We start from the raw sequence: 14,942 nt of genomic DNA on the forward strand, positions 1-14,942 counted from the left end.
CTATCTGAATCAACGCTTGTCCTTGATACACATTTGTATGTGAAAAAGGGTATGATGCAAGGGAATTCTGCGTGTTATAAGGGTGCGCGCGTGCAGCGAGGACCTTCTGTCCGCTAGTTTTCCATATGCTATAGAATCTACTAATACACTTCGTAATTCCGAAGATTCTTTATTCCGAAGATTGGTAATTCCGAAAGACGTAAATTGCTCATACCTCGATGTTCGTTATTTCGAAACCGTAAAAGGGTTCGTTAATCCGAACATTTGTGGCGTTATTCCGACGGTTCGTTATTTCGAAGGTTCGATAATCCAAAAACGAAATAAGGTTTGTCGTTCCGAAGGTTTGTTAATCCGAAAACGAAATTAGGTTCGTTGTTCCGAAGGTTCGCTAGTGCGAAAACGAAATAAGGTTCGTTAATCATTTCGTTTTCGGACTAACGAACCTTCGGAATTACAAACCTCATTTCGTTTTCGGATTAACGAACCTTCGGAATTACGCACCTTATCTTGTTTTCGGATTAACGAACATTCGGAATAACAAAGCTTCGGAACTACGAATGTATGCGGAATCTACGATGGCGTTAACCCAGGTAGCTCCGGCCGAAGAAGCGGCCCGGAGCCCAAAAGGTAGCCATAGGCTGCCACAGTTAACAACATGGGTACCTTCGAACTTATACGGTACCAATAACACTAAAAATTAAAGAGAAAAAAAAAGAAATCGCGCATGCATCCACCTCAGTTCTATTGATGGAGGTCTAACGAACTGTATCAATCTTGACATCGAGGCAGTAGACAGACCCTCAAAAAAAGGGGGGCGCGTTCGTTCACTCACTTTCAAAATTGAAAAAAAAAACTGACCATTCAAACCACATTGGCGCTAGGTGGGGGAGTCTTGCGACTCGCCCACTCTTGTTGGGCTTTGGGATATGTTAATAGGTCAAACTGGACCAATCGATCTGGTGCTTCGACAAAGTACAAAATCAGATGACCTTCAAAGGAAGAATGGGAGAGATAAATACGCATAAATTGTGTACGAGCTGATAAGCCTAGCTTTCTATATCCCAATTATACTCAAAAACTGCTTTTAAACGAGGAAGCAAAGCATCGTTAATTTTTTTTATAAGAGCATATGTCATCGAAAGTAGCATATTATTTTTTGCCGATCTATGAACGGGGTCATAATCATACATAAACTAATTAGCTTGTCAAATTATGTGAAAACATATTATAATAGAGGTATGTATCTGAGATTTTGTTTAGATAAAATGAATGGATATTACAAATTTCAGGACGGTTGATTGAACTTTTCTGAATCTATGATTGATTTTTATCTTCTATTATAGACGCCAGTTTACCAACATTTTTAAAGGAAAAACTGTTTAATAGAATAAATTATGATTTTAGCTGACATTGACCACGGTCGCTGAGCTTTTTTCAATGATCCTATTTATTACGAAAATAATGCGCTCGTAGACGAAAGCTCAGCCGTAAGAAAAAAAAGAACTGTAAAAAAAGTGGAGCGCCTCTGGCAGTCTCACCTGCATTACGAGATATAATATAACAGCAGTGCTGACTTTGAAAACCTCTATAAAATAATTATTCACAAAAAACACCATTCATGTAATGATACGACGTTCGAACCTGAATGGCATTTGACCTTGATCATGTGACTTGATTACCCCTATGTCCATAATTCATAAACTTTATCCAGAAACTTTGCAAGTTATGACAGCAATTTGATAATTCCCCCCAATATGCCCAAAATTAACCTTATGTCCAAGTTCCATGAACTAGGTCGATACACATTATGAGTTATGCTGTAATTTAAATAACTTAATCTTCTGTTATTTGATGTTCACGCCGCCGTCGGAAAAGCGGCGCCTATAGTCTCACACTACAATGCAGGTTAGACAAAAATTCAAATAAAGACACCAAAGTTTTATCAACTCTTTCCTGAGCTGCGACATTCAAGCAAAAAAAAAGAATTATAACGCCAACCTCCTCTTGCAATGTCCACTCACCATCATGAAATGCAAAGGGTTAAATTGGTTTTTCTTTTTTAGTAAGAACTGTTAACATCAACAGTTTGGTTTAGTTTCAGTTTATGATGTGTATATAGTTCACAAGTACGTAATTGATTATCTGCATAATTCAGAGAGGGCGTTAAGTAATAAAATGGCGATGATGATGATTTCAAGTGTTGTTTGTCGTACATAACTAATCAAAACCTACCATGTCTGTAAAATGTGGGGAAGGATGTAGCCCCTCCCCAGGAAAACAAAGCATCCTTGAAAATTTTATGATATTTTAAAAAGTTTAATTATTCATTTATGTTCTAGTAAAAAAAAAATAAATGATGTAGAAAACTTGGTGATATTCTCACCAGTACGATGTTATTAGGTTTCCAACTAATTTTGGGCAGTAAGGTAAACAGAAGCAGCAATTACTTTAGAATTTACTCAATATTTACCCACCCTAGACCTTGTGGGCCGTCGTGGTCTAGTGGTTCTAACTCTCGCCTTTCAAACAGAGGGTCGTGGGTTCGAATCCTAGCCGTGGTGCTGCACTTAACCACCAAGGTGAGGCTAATGGGTACCGGCAGGAAATAATTCCTCAAAAAGCTGTGTGCACCTAAATCGGTAGCATAGCTTAACCGGGTAATAATCATAACAGGGCCTGCTGGGAGAACAGTTTTCGGAACTGAAGTGGCTACCTTGTGTAAATATTCCGTTACTATCATTATTACTATATTTTTTAGAGTGTGGTAGGGGAAGCACGGTGTAAATAAAAGAAATAAAAATAACCCCCAAAGTCAGTGGAATATCAGAAAGAATGGTATTGAATATAAGAATTGGGCAATGAACTTAACCCTAAATAGACTGGGCTATTTTGACGCCTAAGAAGACTGGGGGGGGGGGGCTGATTCAGCCCCCCCTTATGATCTCGGCCGTCGATCGCGCGATCGCGACGAAAATTGGCACACGCGTTACCCATGGCATTATCTACAAAAACTATAACATCAAATTCTGCAAAAAATCTCATGTCTCATTAATTATGCTAATTTATGCGTAAAATCATAAGTTTGCTCTAATTAAATAAATAATGCCCCTGAAATGCTATTTTTTGTTTCACATACTCTAGATAGGCATCTGATCAAATTGATTTTAAAAAAATTTCAAAATCACATTTATTTTCTTATGTATTCTATTGTTTTCTAAATTTCTTTTGTATTTCTTTGTTTTTTGACTTTTTGTTTTTTATTGTTTTTTCAATGGAAATTGTCGGGGACTTTATTTTGACAATAAACAAGATAAAATTAATTGATTTTAAGCAGTAAAAGGAAAAATAATGATACATTTATGAATTTTGGCTAAGAACACTATTTGCATTGGATTTGTACACAAATTCACGTTTTTGAGTAATTTTGGGTCTGCATGCACTTACGGAATGTTGCATAATTTTGGAACCGCGTACCCGGGGTCACAATTTTGGTCTCAAAAGTTGCGCGAGACTTGAAATTAAAAAGTCAGCGAGCGACGCGGTCAAAAAATTTCGCGCAGCGGATTTATCGCGAAAAATGTCGAGGGGGGGGGCTGAATCAGCCCCCCCCCAGTCTTTTTAGGGTTAAAACCCTTGTCCTTAACATTGAGAAAAATGCTTCATTTAAGGCATATAACACCGCTCACCCCCCCCCACTACTACTCATACGTTTCCGAAACTAAGTACTCTGCATCTAATTTTTGTTCTTTCGATTCTATTCATTTTGCTGTTAAGTGGTTCGGGGAGTTTAAACGATATTATTTGCTGCGCGTATATAAATACTAACTTTTATTTGAATTATTCGTTAAAGTCTTGATACATTAACATCGCCATGAGAACACCAGGAGAGTCTGAAACTTCGAAGGAAAGGGCCGACACAAAGGTAAAATACTAGATAATTTCAGTCAGTAAACCACCGTTAGACTTTATACGTAGATAATAAGAAATTATGAGAGCTGAAAAGGGGACAGCATATTGTCACGCATTTTGGTTAAGATGTAATACGATATTCTCTAATCATGTTAATGTATTTTTTTTCCATTCTCATGGTTTATTTAGTGTGTTTATTATGTCAAATTGTATCCTACTCATTTATGTGAAGATAATTATCTTGCTTAGATCACTTGTGAATGTCAATTTCAACTTGCCCAGTAACCTGCACACAGCCAAGCCCCCTCTTGTACTGAAATTTGACTTGCTCAGGGTCAAACTCTCCTGGTCTGTCCACTCTATATTCTCCTCATTCTTACTTTCATTCGCTTTTCAGAAATCGCAAACAGTGCTCCCTTCTTTGCGACCTAATAGCATCTACTTTCAGAACTTTTACTCTCCTCATTTTCTCATTCCAATGATTTTCATCCCTCCTCACTTTCTTCTTCCAGTAACTTTCATCCCTTCTTAATTGCCCTTTAAAGCTACGTAAAAAACCTGCGTAGTTCACTTTAAACCTTGCGACACCTTTCAGAAACTTGTTCTTACTTATTACCTTGGCTACACATTTATGTTCAGTAACTTCCTCCTCTTTCTCTCTCTCCTATAACTTCGACTTTGCCTTGCCTTTCTCAGACTTCTCCCCCTCAACTCAAAATTTTCGAAAACCTAGTTTAACCTTGTGATCAGTGTATTGGTAGTTACGTGCTTATTCTATTACCTGACTTTTAATCCTATCCTTGTTATTCATCCTTTCTCTCCTTACTGAATCTGAGTTTTCGCTGTGTGCTGGGGATGACCTTCATGCGATGTCTAGAAAGTTGAATATACGAGAGCAGCATCTCAGTCAAGTTGAGTCTTTTCCGAGTAGAGTCTTCCAGATTAGTCTGAAGTGTTAGTTGTTTTCATTCAAGTCTATAGTCTTCATCAAGTTTAGTCTGAGTCAAAGTTTAATTCAGAATTATCACAAGTTAAGATCTTATGATTGTTTCAGCATCGTTCTAAGTTATCTCAGGCATTTTCCATTTATCGCTGGATTTATTGATTTGTCATCATCACATACTCTTTTTGCACCCATAACAAGTTTAGAACAGTAATTAACTATTGAATTTGTTTTTTGTGCGTAATGATCGACTATTATTTCGCTTCTACTGTATTAATCAAGATTTGGCCATCCTCGACAAAAGACAAATTAAACCGAGCCGTTGCAACAATATTGTGAGAATGGTAACATGGTAATCTTAAAGGGCAATATGTCTAACAAGGGCAAAAGTTACCATTCACGTCATTTGAATTTACACCTTTCTAATTTTTCATGGCCGGTAACATAGTAGGAATTGAGCAATTTAAAACTAGGGAATGGCATTTCATGTTAGGCATTATTGACATAAGAAATTTCTCAAATACGAGGACGCTTCCGGATATACATGTACATCTAGCAGCAGTGTTGGCTTTGAAAAAGAAATAAGATCAATAACATTCACAAAAACAAAATTCATGTGATAACTAGAAATGCTCGGCGGGTGGCGCGGCCGAGCAGATGTATCCCCCGGGGGGGGGGGGGCACTTCCATTCACAAGTGGATACCATGCGCGACCATGGGGTCTCGAAAAGCACCCTAAACACGTAATTTCCATATTCTGAAAATGCACCCCTTAACAAGTATTGGCGTGTGAAACCCTACCCTTAACAAGTATTGGAAACAAAACGATACTCTTGGCAAATATTCCCTGAAATGAACCCCTAAACAAGTACAGGAATGTTTTATTGTTACGGGTCCTTCGGTCGTCGGCTTTACCTTATTTGGTTTAGTACGACCCCACCTTCTACACCTCGCGCAAATCGGACTCTAAACACGAAGTGTTGGGGCAAAAAAAGGACATCCTTTATAAAACATTTTAATTTTGTTTTATCATCCCGCAAATTCAACCCTAAACACGTAATTTTCCTAGCGAAATAGATACCCTTTTTTCATTATTTTTGTGTTTTTGACACCCTTATCACGTTACGTACGTAACGTGCCCTATCGTGAAAACGACATCCTTTTTACGTGTTTTTTTTTTGGTCGCGCATGGTATCCACTCGTCAATGTAAGTGGCCCCCCGGGGGTATCCCCCGAACTCACCGCATCATCAATCATTGCGATATACACGTATAGAGCTCACATTATTTATACAATTATCATGGCAACAATGACCTGCCCGCATTTTGCCTCTGAGTACCAAATTTGATGATAATAACATGACGCACAAGGGAGCCGGAAGCGGGGGGGGGGCAAAACGAGATTTTGCCCCCCCCCCCCATGTGCCCCCATAAAAGTAGAAAAATGATAAATAATTTAAGGACAAAAGTAAACGATGAAGGCACTTTTCTGCCTCAAAAATGAAAAAAAAAAATCGGCCATTACATATCATAGTAAGCCTCGCGTCTTTTTACAAACATGTCCCTCTGTGAAACATACCTTTGATAAGTCCCTTTTCCATCTTATTACAGTGTGATAACGTTTAAGCTCTTAATGAATACATTTCAGGATAAAACTAGATGGGCTAAGTTAAAGTGGTTCACTAATGCAAGCTGGCTACGTCGGCTAACAAACGCGCGGTCGCCCAGAAACGCTCAGACCGGACCCGATATCACTAACGCGCGTGAACGCTAGTTACTCGAGCAACATATGGAATCTGTTGAAGGGTTAAAGAGTTAAAGAGGTTTGAGTAGTTGGATTATTGGATAATTGAGAAGATGCTAGCTTGAGTCGGCGAATGGAGTGCAGAGCACGAATACTCATCTATCAACTACTCAAGCCTCTTCAACCTTTTCTGGTTTACTGTCTTTTTCAGGACTACGCTCATTTAAACAAAAATTACTCGACTATCAACTGTCCACTTCCTCCCCTATCAATTTCACTTCTTCCTCTATCCACTTTTTCGAAAACTCCACACGGTGTACCGTCAACCACATCCGCTATTGGAATGTAATTGTTTTCTTCTAAATAATGTCACATAATGTACATTATGAACTGCGGTAGTTTGTTAATCAGTTCATGATTATTTACAAATGAATATTTCCTGGAATTTGATATTCATCATTTCCTAGTTATGGTCACATTTTCCCCAGAAAATATGTAAAGAAAAAAAGAAGATTTTGAAGGGGTCATCCAAAAGTGCTTCCCAGCCATGCATGCAAAAGGAAACACATAAATAAAAATTTTAAATAGTTAGACTTTTTTCCTCCAGTTACAAAATATGAAACTTATTGCCCATGCATGGATAATCATCTCCAATGCTGATGTCAGAAATGATTTGCATAGAATTTGAAAAGACATTCATTAGAATTTATTTTGTTGCTGTTGTTACGCTTCTGCTTAATACACTCCTTGCTCTGACAGGAATTACTTGAAACTTATGATGATTGTACTCTCTCGCGTCGTCCGTGTATGTAAATGTACATAAATAAATACATCTGATAGGATACTGCATGAAAAATGTAATTTCTGGTATTTCGAGTCAATATAAGCGTAATACGTAATTTAATTGATCAGACACGAAATTCACATTCAGAAGCGATTGTTTTTGCGAGTAGATTTCATAGGTTCTCATAAACTATGAATATAGTCTTTCGTATAGTGAATTCTACGTTTAATTCTCAAGAAATTTATTTTTGAATGCTCTTAGAAACGCAACTTTTATACTCCATTTTTACACAAAGTCCTTACCGTGGGGAGGTGGGGAGGGGTCCCCACACCCTCTCCCACTCGATCGCTTCGGTATCTCACACTGTCAAAAATAATGTGCCCCCTTCGGGATTTTGCCCCCCCCCAAAAAAAAAAAAAAAAAAAAAAAACTGAAAGTGTTCCGGTGCGCCTGATGACGCAGCATGCGTGACTCTGCAAATCCTAAAGTATTCTCTAGTAGCACCTGTTGGGGGAATAATCTGGATATATTTTGTAAACCTATAACTCTAAGACCCCCTCCCCCAACCAAAAATGATAGTCATATTCGCTTTACCTTCTAATATTGCCTCTGTGTGCCAAACGCTATGACAAACTTTCTATATGGGAACAGTATACATGTACCTTGGAATGAAATAAGCATGATACATTGGATTGTCATAGTTATTGTTTAGACTAACTTGGATTGTTACAATGGTAGTAAAGACCCTCCCCCACACTAAAATGATAGGCATCTTCGTTTGACATGTACCTTCTGATAGTGCTTCTATGTGCCAACCCTTATGACAAATTGAAAAAAAAGCAGAAGTTCCAGGTTTTATCAAATTTTGCACATAAAATTTGGTTACCATGGCAACCATGTCTCCACCCAAAATGATTAGGCGGTTTTGCTTTACCTTAATGGACATTTGAAGATGATTGGAGAAGAAACGCAGCCAGTAGAGCACTCACAAGGAAATCTCTGCTATTTCCACATAAACTCTTGTTACCATAGCAACAATGTCTTCGCCCACACAAAAATCAATAGGCAGCTTTGCTTTATCATAATGGCCTTCATATAACATTTGAAGATGATCGGAGAGGAAATACAGCTGAGAGAGCGCCCATAAGAACATCTCTATTTCCACAAAAACTATTGTTACCATGGCAACGATGCCTCCACCCACACAAAAAAAATCAATAAAAATCAATAGGCGGCTTTGCTTTACCATAATAGTCCTTCATGCCACATTTGAAGATGATCGGAAAAGAACTGCAGCTGGTAGAGCACTCACAAGGACATCTCTGCTTTTTCCACAAAAAAAATGTTACCGTAGCAACGATGTCTCCGCCCACGCCAAAATGGTAGGCGGCTTTGTTTTACTATAATAGACCTTCGTGCAAAATTTGAAGATGACCGGAGAAGAAATGCAGCTGGTAGATCGCTGACAGGGAAATCTCTGCGGCGGCGGCGCGATGAGGCCAAATCCACAATAAGATACTAAATTCATTGAGCCTACATTGCCTTTGACCTTGCTTATCTGACCTGAAACTGAAAAAAATATCTTCGTTTAACGTTTCAATGTTGTTCCCCCAATAAATTATTTGGTCAAAGCTCATTGGTCCTAAATGACGTTCGACCTCATACAAATGAGTTTAAAACTCATGCAAGACGATCAGTGATCCTGGACATTAATCTTGAATAGGTTTTAAATGTTGTCGAGAAAAAAACAGGCGTACTAGTCCAGGATAGAAGAGGCATAACCTTGTTTTTATATTTATACAATATTTTTTATGGTTTCTTGTCAATTCGAGGATGCTGATTACGAATCTGAATGATGCCACTCGTGTAACCTTGAGCATTTTCCGCAAATTGGCAAAATTCAATATGGCCGCCAAAATATGCAAATTACCCATGAATATCCTCAAATTGGCCACACATTGGCTACGAAATGCATGAAATTTTGTGGCAGGAGTGAAATAATATCTGAAAAAAAATAATTTTCGACAAAATATTAATTTTCCTGATGTTCAATATGGCCGCCATAGGCCCTTGTATACTCTATTATGTACAATATGAATAGAGAAAACCAATTTTCGCAAAAATGAGCACTAAACTGCAAAAAATCGCGATGTATGAATGAAGTTATATTTGCAAATCATCATTGCTAAGTAGATATATCTTTGATTATGTAATTTATGGGAACATTTCTGTATTTTGATATCTAAAATAGCCGCCACTGGACCAAACAGTATTGCGAACAATGGCAATGGGGCCAAAAAAATCACAAGAATGATCACTAAAATGCATATTATTAAGATTAAACGAGTGGAATACTGACTAAAAACATAATTGTTAACGAAATATATTATTATGCCATGTATGTTTCATTTTGATATTCAAAATGGCTGCCAAATGCCCTAAAAGTATTATGCACAATTTGAAAGAGGAGCACAGAAATCACAAGAGCGAGCAATAAAATGCATATATATGTGATAAATTAATGGGATACCGTCTAAAAACATATTTTCTAACGAAATGTATCATTCAGGTTTCAAGTTTGTGTTAAATTCTGTATTTTGATTTTCAAATTGGCCGCCATAGACATTAACAGTATTATGTACAATGCAAAGTGGGAAACCAATATTCACAGGAGTGAGCACCAACAAATTTCCGGTCATATTATGATGTGAACATGATTTTGCATGATTGTGCGCGAGCATTGGTGCGAATCTTAATGCTGCTTCGGTCCCCTGGATGTGCTTATGACGTGTCTTAGTAACCAGTAATCAAAATGGTATCCTAGGTAACATTGGTATTGGCGGATGCAATAAACATGACTAACAGGAATATTCGCTATTGCGGATGATGGATGCGATGAAGGTGAGTACAGTTTAATTTTTATTAAGTATAGAATATCGCGTAATTTTCTTTCCCATGGTATATTTCCAATTCGAGGTGGTGTAGAATACGACGGATGATTTCAAGTACAAGATCATAGCGGTGGGAATGAATCTGGGTTAACAAAAGTGATAGATGTATCTATCATGCATTTACACTCTAAAAAATGAAGTGCTAAATTAGCTCTTAAAGAGCGTGTATAGTAACTGCACTTCGGAGTGCTGATTTGTCTAGTTCAAATTTGACTTTAGGACGGCATATTGATTTTGGAAGAGACTTTTGGGCCCGTCGCAAAACACTGCCCTGCAAGGCAAGTTGTGTGACATCCGCAACGGAAACATTCAATCAGTGTTTCGTGTGCAAAATTCTGGTTGCAACTATGGTATTACTAGTCGATTTTACAGTTCCATAGGCTCAATACACCAACCTAGAAATGTTCTTTCCGATGAAGTTTTTTTCTTGATTCGTGTTCCTATGGGGTCCTAGAACAAATTCAGCTTGGTTGCCCAAAGGTGCCGTTTGGGCAATTTTTCTAATTTGCATAAATCCAAAATGGCCGCCTGATAACATCTTGAAAACCTAACTTTTGAACCCTTTGACCCAAAATGATGAGTAATGACCCTTCTTTATGGGTTTGGGGTGTGTTATAAGATCATCTTCAGGTCAAATCCAAGATGGCCGCCAGAAGCCATTCTGAAAAAAATGACTCTTGATCCCTTTGCCCCAGAAAAATGAGTTGTACCTCTGATTTGGGGTTTAGGGGTGTGTAGAATATCTTTCTGCTATCTATTTTGCAATATAATGTCATCTTCAGGTCAAATCCAAGATGGCCGCAAGAAGATGCCTTATGCGGCCATTTTGAAAAATAAACTTCTGAACCCTTTGTCCCAGAATCATGATTAATACCCATTTCCGTGAGTTTCTGTTAATAATTTTACAATATTGGATCATCTTCAGAACAAATCTAACGTGTCCAAGATGGCCGCTAAACGCAATATTATAAAAAGAACTACTTCCCGTGACTATTGAACCTTGAAGAAGTACTCTCCCTAAAAGCGTACACGCTGTCCTGAAGAGGTTAGTATTATGTGTAGGAGATCATGTAAGGGAATTTCAGTAAGAATGATTCATTTCTTTTAATCACTCCATTTTTAGTTCGAGGTCAAATCATGTCTAAGATGGTCAGATGGTCGATAGATTTCGTCATTAACCACTCACTTTACAATAAAGCCATTCAAGGTTTTGGCTACGATCTATTTCGGGAGAAATAATTCTTGTTTATGTCCAACCGTACTTTTTTATTGAAAGGACTTCTATTATTGAATTAAAAAGAGAATTCTCCGCAGGCCTATTTAACAGAAAACTAGTTAAGTTAGTACCTTCCTTTATAACTATCATTGGACCTTTTGTCCTGACAAGAGCCATTGACTTGGTCAGCAGGATTCGTCAAGATAAGGCGAGCTGTGTGCTTGGTCTCACCCCATTTGTAGATCACACCTTCGTTATAAAGACACCTGAAAACGTGACATAAGACTTGCCGGCATAGACACCAACACTTATGAAGAAATATATGATAGTCGCCATTCTAGGGAGAGCTAATAAGTACAGGGGTCAAGACGTCAGAAAATAATCGGAATGGTAAATTGGCAGACCAAAGACCTAGGAGGAAGGCTAGGGCAGCATTTCTATGCCTGTTTCAGCGCCATCCTCCTTCATCAGAACAAATTTGCTCTAGAGACTGCCACTCTAGAGCTGAGTTTTACAGCCACTCTCGAAAATGTAAGACATAGCGCCACACCATGGTTTTTTAAAACGAACTGATGCCTACCAATCATTGGACCATTGATATAGGAAAAATATGGAGAAAACACTTTGAATTTAAATAAGACTCCAAAAGCCTATTCAGTACAAAAGTATGGATGGACATTAAAACAAATACAAAATGCACGAAATGGATCATAGCCAAAACCTAAAGAGGATTCATTCTAATGTGAGCAGTTAATGTCGAAATCTTATATCTCAGATGTGACTTCACCTTGACCTAAAACTTTAGAATTAATAAAAGAAATGAGTATTCTTACTAAAATCCCTTTACATGAGCTCTCTCGGAAAGTAGTTTTTTTCAAGATGGCGTTTGGCAGCCATCTTGGATTTGATCTCAAGATTATCCTTTATGCAAAATTACAACATAATTTGAAGCAAGATACCCCATGACTCACCAATAGAGTTAATGTTCATGATTCTGGGGCAAAGGGTTCAAAAGTTAATATTTCAAGATGGCGTCAATATGAAGGCCATCTTGGATTTGACTTGAAGATAACATTATATTGCAAAATAAATAGCAGAAATGGATTCTACACATCCCAAAACCCCGAAACAAAGGTATTACTCATCATTCTGGGGCAAAGGGTTCAAAACTTAAGTTTCAAGATAACATGTGGCGGCCATTTTCGATTTATGCAAATTAGCAAAATTGCCCAAAGTTGACGTTTGGGCAACCAAGCTGAATTTGTTCTAGGACCCCATAAAAACATGGATCAAGAAAAAAAACTTCATCGGAAAGAACATTTCTAGGTTCAGAAAATGTCTGTCGACTATACAGCGATATATCCTATTTACGACGAGACTCCAGAGCCACAGTTTGGTTCCTCCAAGAGCTCAAGGGGCCGCCGGGGGAGGGGAACTTCCATTGACAATTGGATTCTACTGACGATTACTTGAACTTAGGAGCAAAAGCATTTGCTCGCTCATTTTTATACATACAGAATCAAGCAAAAGCCAAGCAAAAGCAATTGCTTCTTTTATGCATCTGACCAAATGGGTCGATTCGTTGTCCCATTCTGCGCATATGATGCGCTATTCTAGTAACCTGGTTTATGCAATATCTATATCCTGCTATGCCAGACCTGCTGAACTATGTGCCTATCCTCAGAAGAAATGAAATGACCATTGAACATAATGTACCATTGAGGTAGCTGCAAACTTTATAATTTGGCTAACACCGGTTTCGCGTCAAATTGAGTGTTGTGACTGAGTTTATTTTTACCTCAACACCAACACCATCCTTCAAAATACCCCGATGAAACAAACTTCGTTTCAAGCCTAGGCATATTTAAGGGGGGTGGAATCATATCTGCGTGCATATATATTATTGAATAAATGCAATATTGTTTCTCCCATACTTTTTGGTTTGGATGCGTGACGCTTCACATCTTCTGTTATTTCTGAATTTAAACATAAATCATGATATACCTGAGATTAAAAAAATGATTGGATTATTCTTTGCTTTATACAGCAAAACCCTGGTGTTGTTAAACAACAATAATTTTGTTTTGGTCTAACACCAGATAAGTATTTATACTACATCAATTAGTTTGAAAACAACATCTGTTTGATTCCACATTCGTGTTGTTTCAATACTTCTCTGGTGTGAACATATAGATTCCGGGCTGGTGTTAAATCAACAATGAGTTTTAGCAGTGTATTCTCTTCGTCATACAGTTTTATTGGAATGGAAAATGTTTATCTATATTTACTAGTATTGGAATGGAATGACTTAATAATGATAATAATAATATGCAACATTTATATAGCGCTTGATACAAACGTAAGCGCTGCATACTATTAAATTCAAAAGTCAGTAAGATAATCGTAAGCAATATGTATCATTAGATAAATTCATTTTCAATAGGACATTGTAAGATGCTGAGTGCCCAAAGGTTCAGTAGGGCCATTTTTGTTTTTATATGAAAAGGATGTCTGTAAAATTTCTAAAAAGTTAATCAAATAGGTAGTATTTGTAGATGACATTAGTGTGTATTTGTGTTTCATCAAGACATTACAGTTGGTCAATACACAATTCATGTCGATTTCGACTAATTGTTGTTTGAAGACAAACATTCAATAAAAAAACGAATGGTATTGGTCCTTTTTTACCTCAAACTACAGATTAAATACATTTTACTAAAGAACATGGGCATGCATTACTTCATCTGGATTTTTTAAATTTGCTCTGCGGATACAGAATTGGCTTCCAAACATCAACAACGAAATCTGAGTTCATTACTTTGCCAGGTATAACCGTTTTGTTGTTTCCCATTTCTATTAGATACCGTCCAGTGGCATGAGCTTCAAGACCAAGGGCGATATAACGCATTCACAATGTAGGCCATGAACCTGAAGTGAGGTCATTCTTAGGGTACGTGGTGTGATCACAAACCATCCATTGAAATCCTAAACGATGCTGGTACGTGGATCATGACGTCACCGTCTAGTCTGCATGCTCGGACTTTTCTGCTGAAAGGCATGCCAACACCATCAACATTTCTCCCTCATTATAGATCATAATTATGATATAATTTGGCCAATGTCCGATTGAAATAAATAACATCGAGTATTCTGCGAAAGGAAGATTGCCACTCAATTTGGGGAGAACAGTAAGATACATAATAACGTAGCCTACGTACTGTATATTAAGCCCTGGCTATGCGATTGCCTGAGAATATCCAGATGGGTGGAGTAATGACGTCAAAGTGGCAGTGATCTCAGGCCGACAGAGAGTGTGTACGTTGCTTATGTTCAATTTATTGTTTTAATACTGAATGTTGACAAAGTCCTGGTTTTTAGAGCAGCATATTGTTTTCA

This window comes from Lytechinus variegatus, chromosome 1 (assembly GCF_018143015.1).
Source record: "Lytechinus variegatus isolate NC3 chromosome 1, Lvar_3.0, whole genome shotgun sequence".
In the NCBI taxonomy this organism is placed as follows: Eukaryota; Metazoa; Echinodermata; class Echinoidea; order Temnopleuroida; family Toxopneustidae; genus Lytechinus; species Lytechinus variegatus.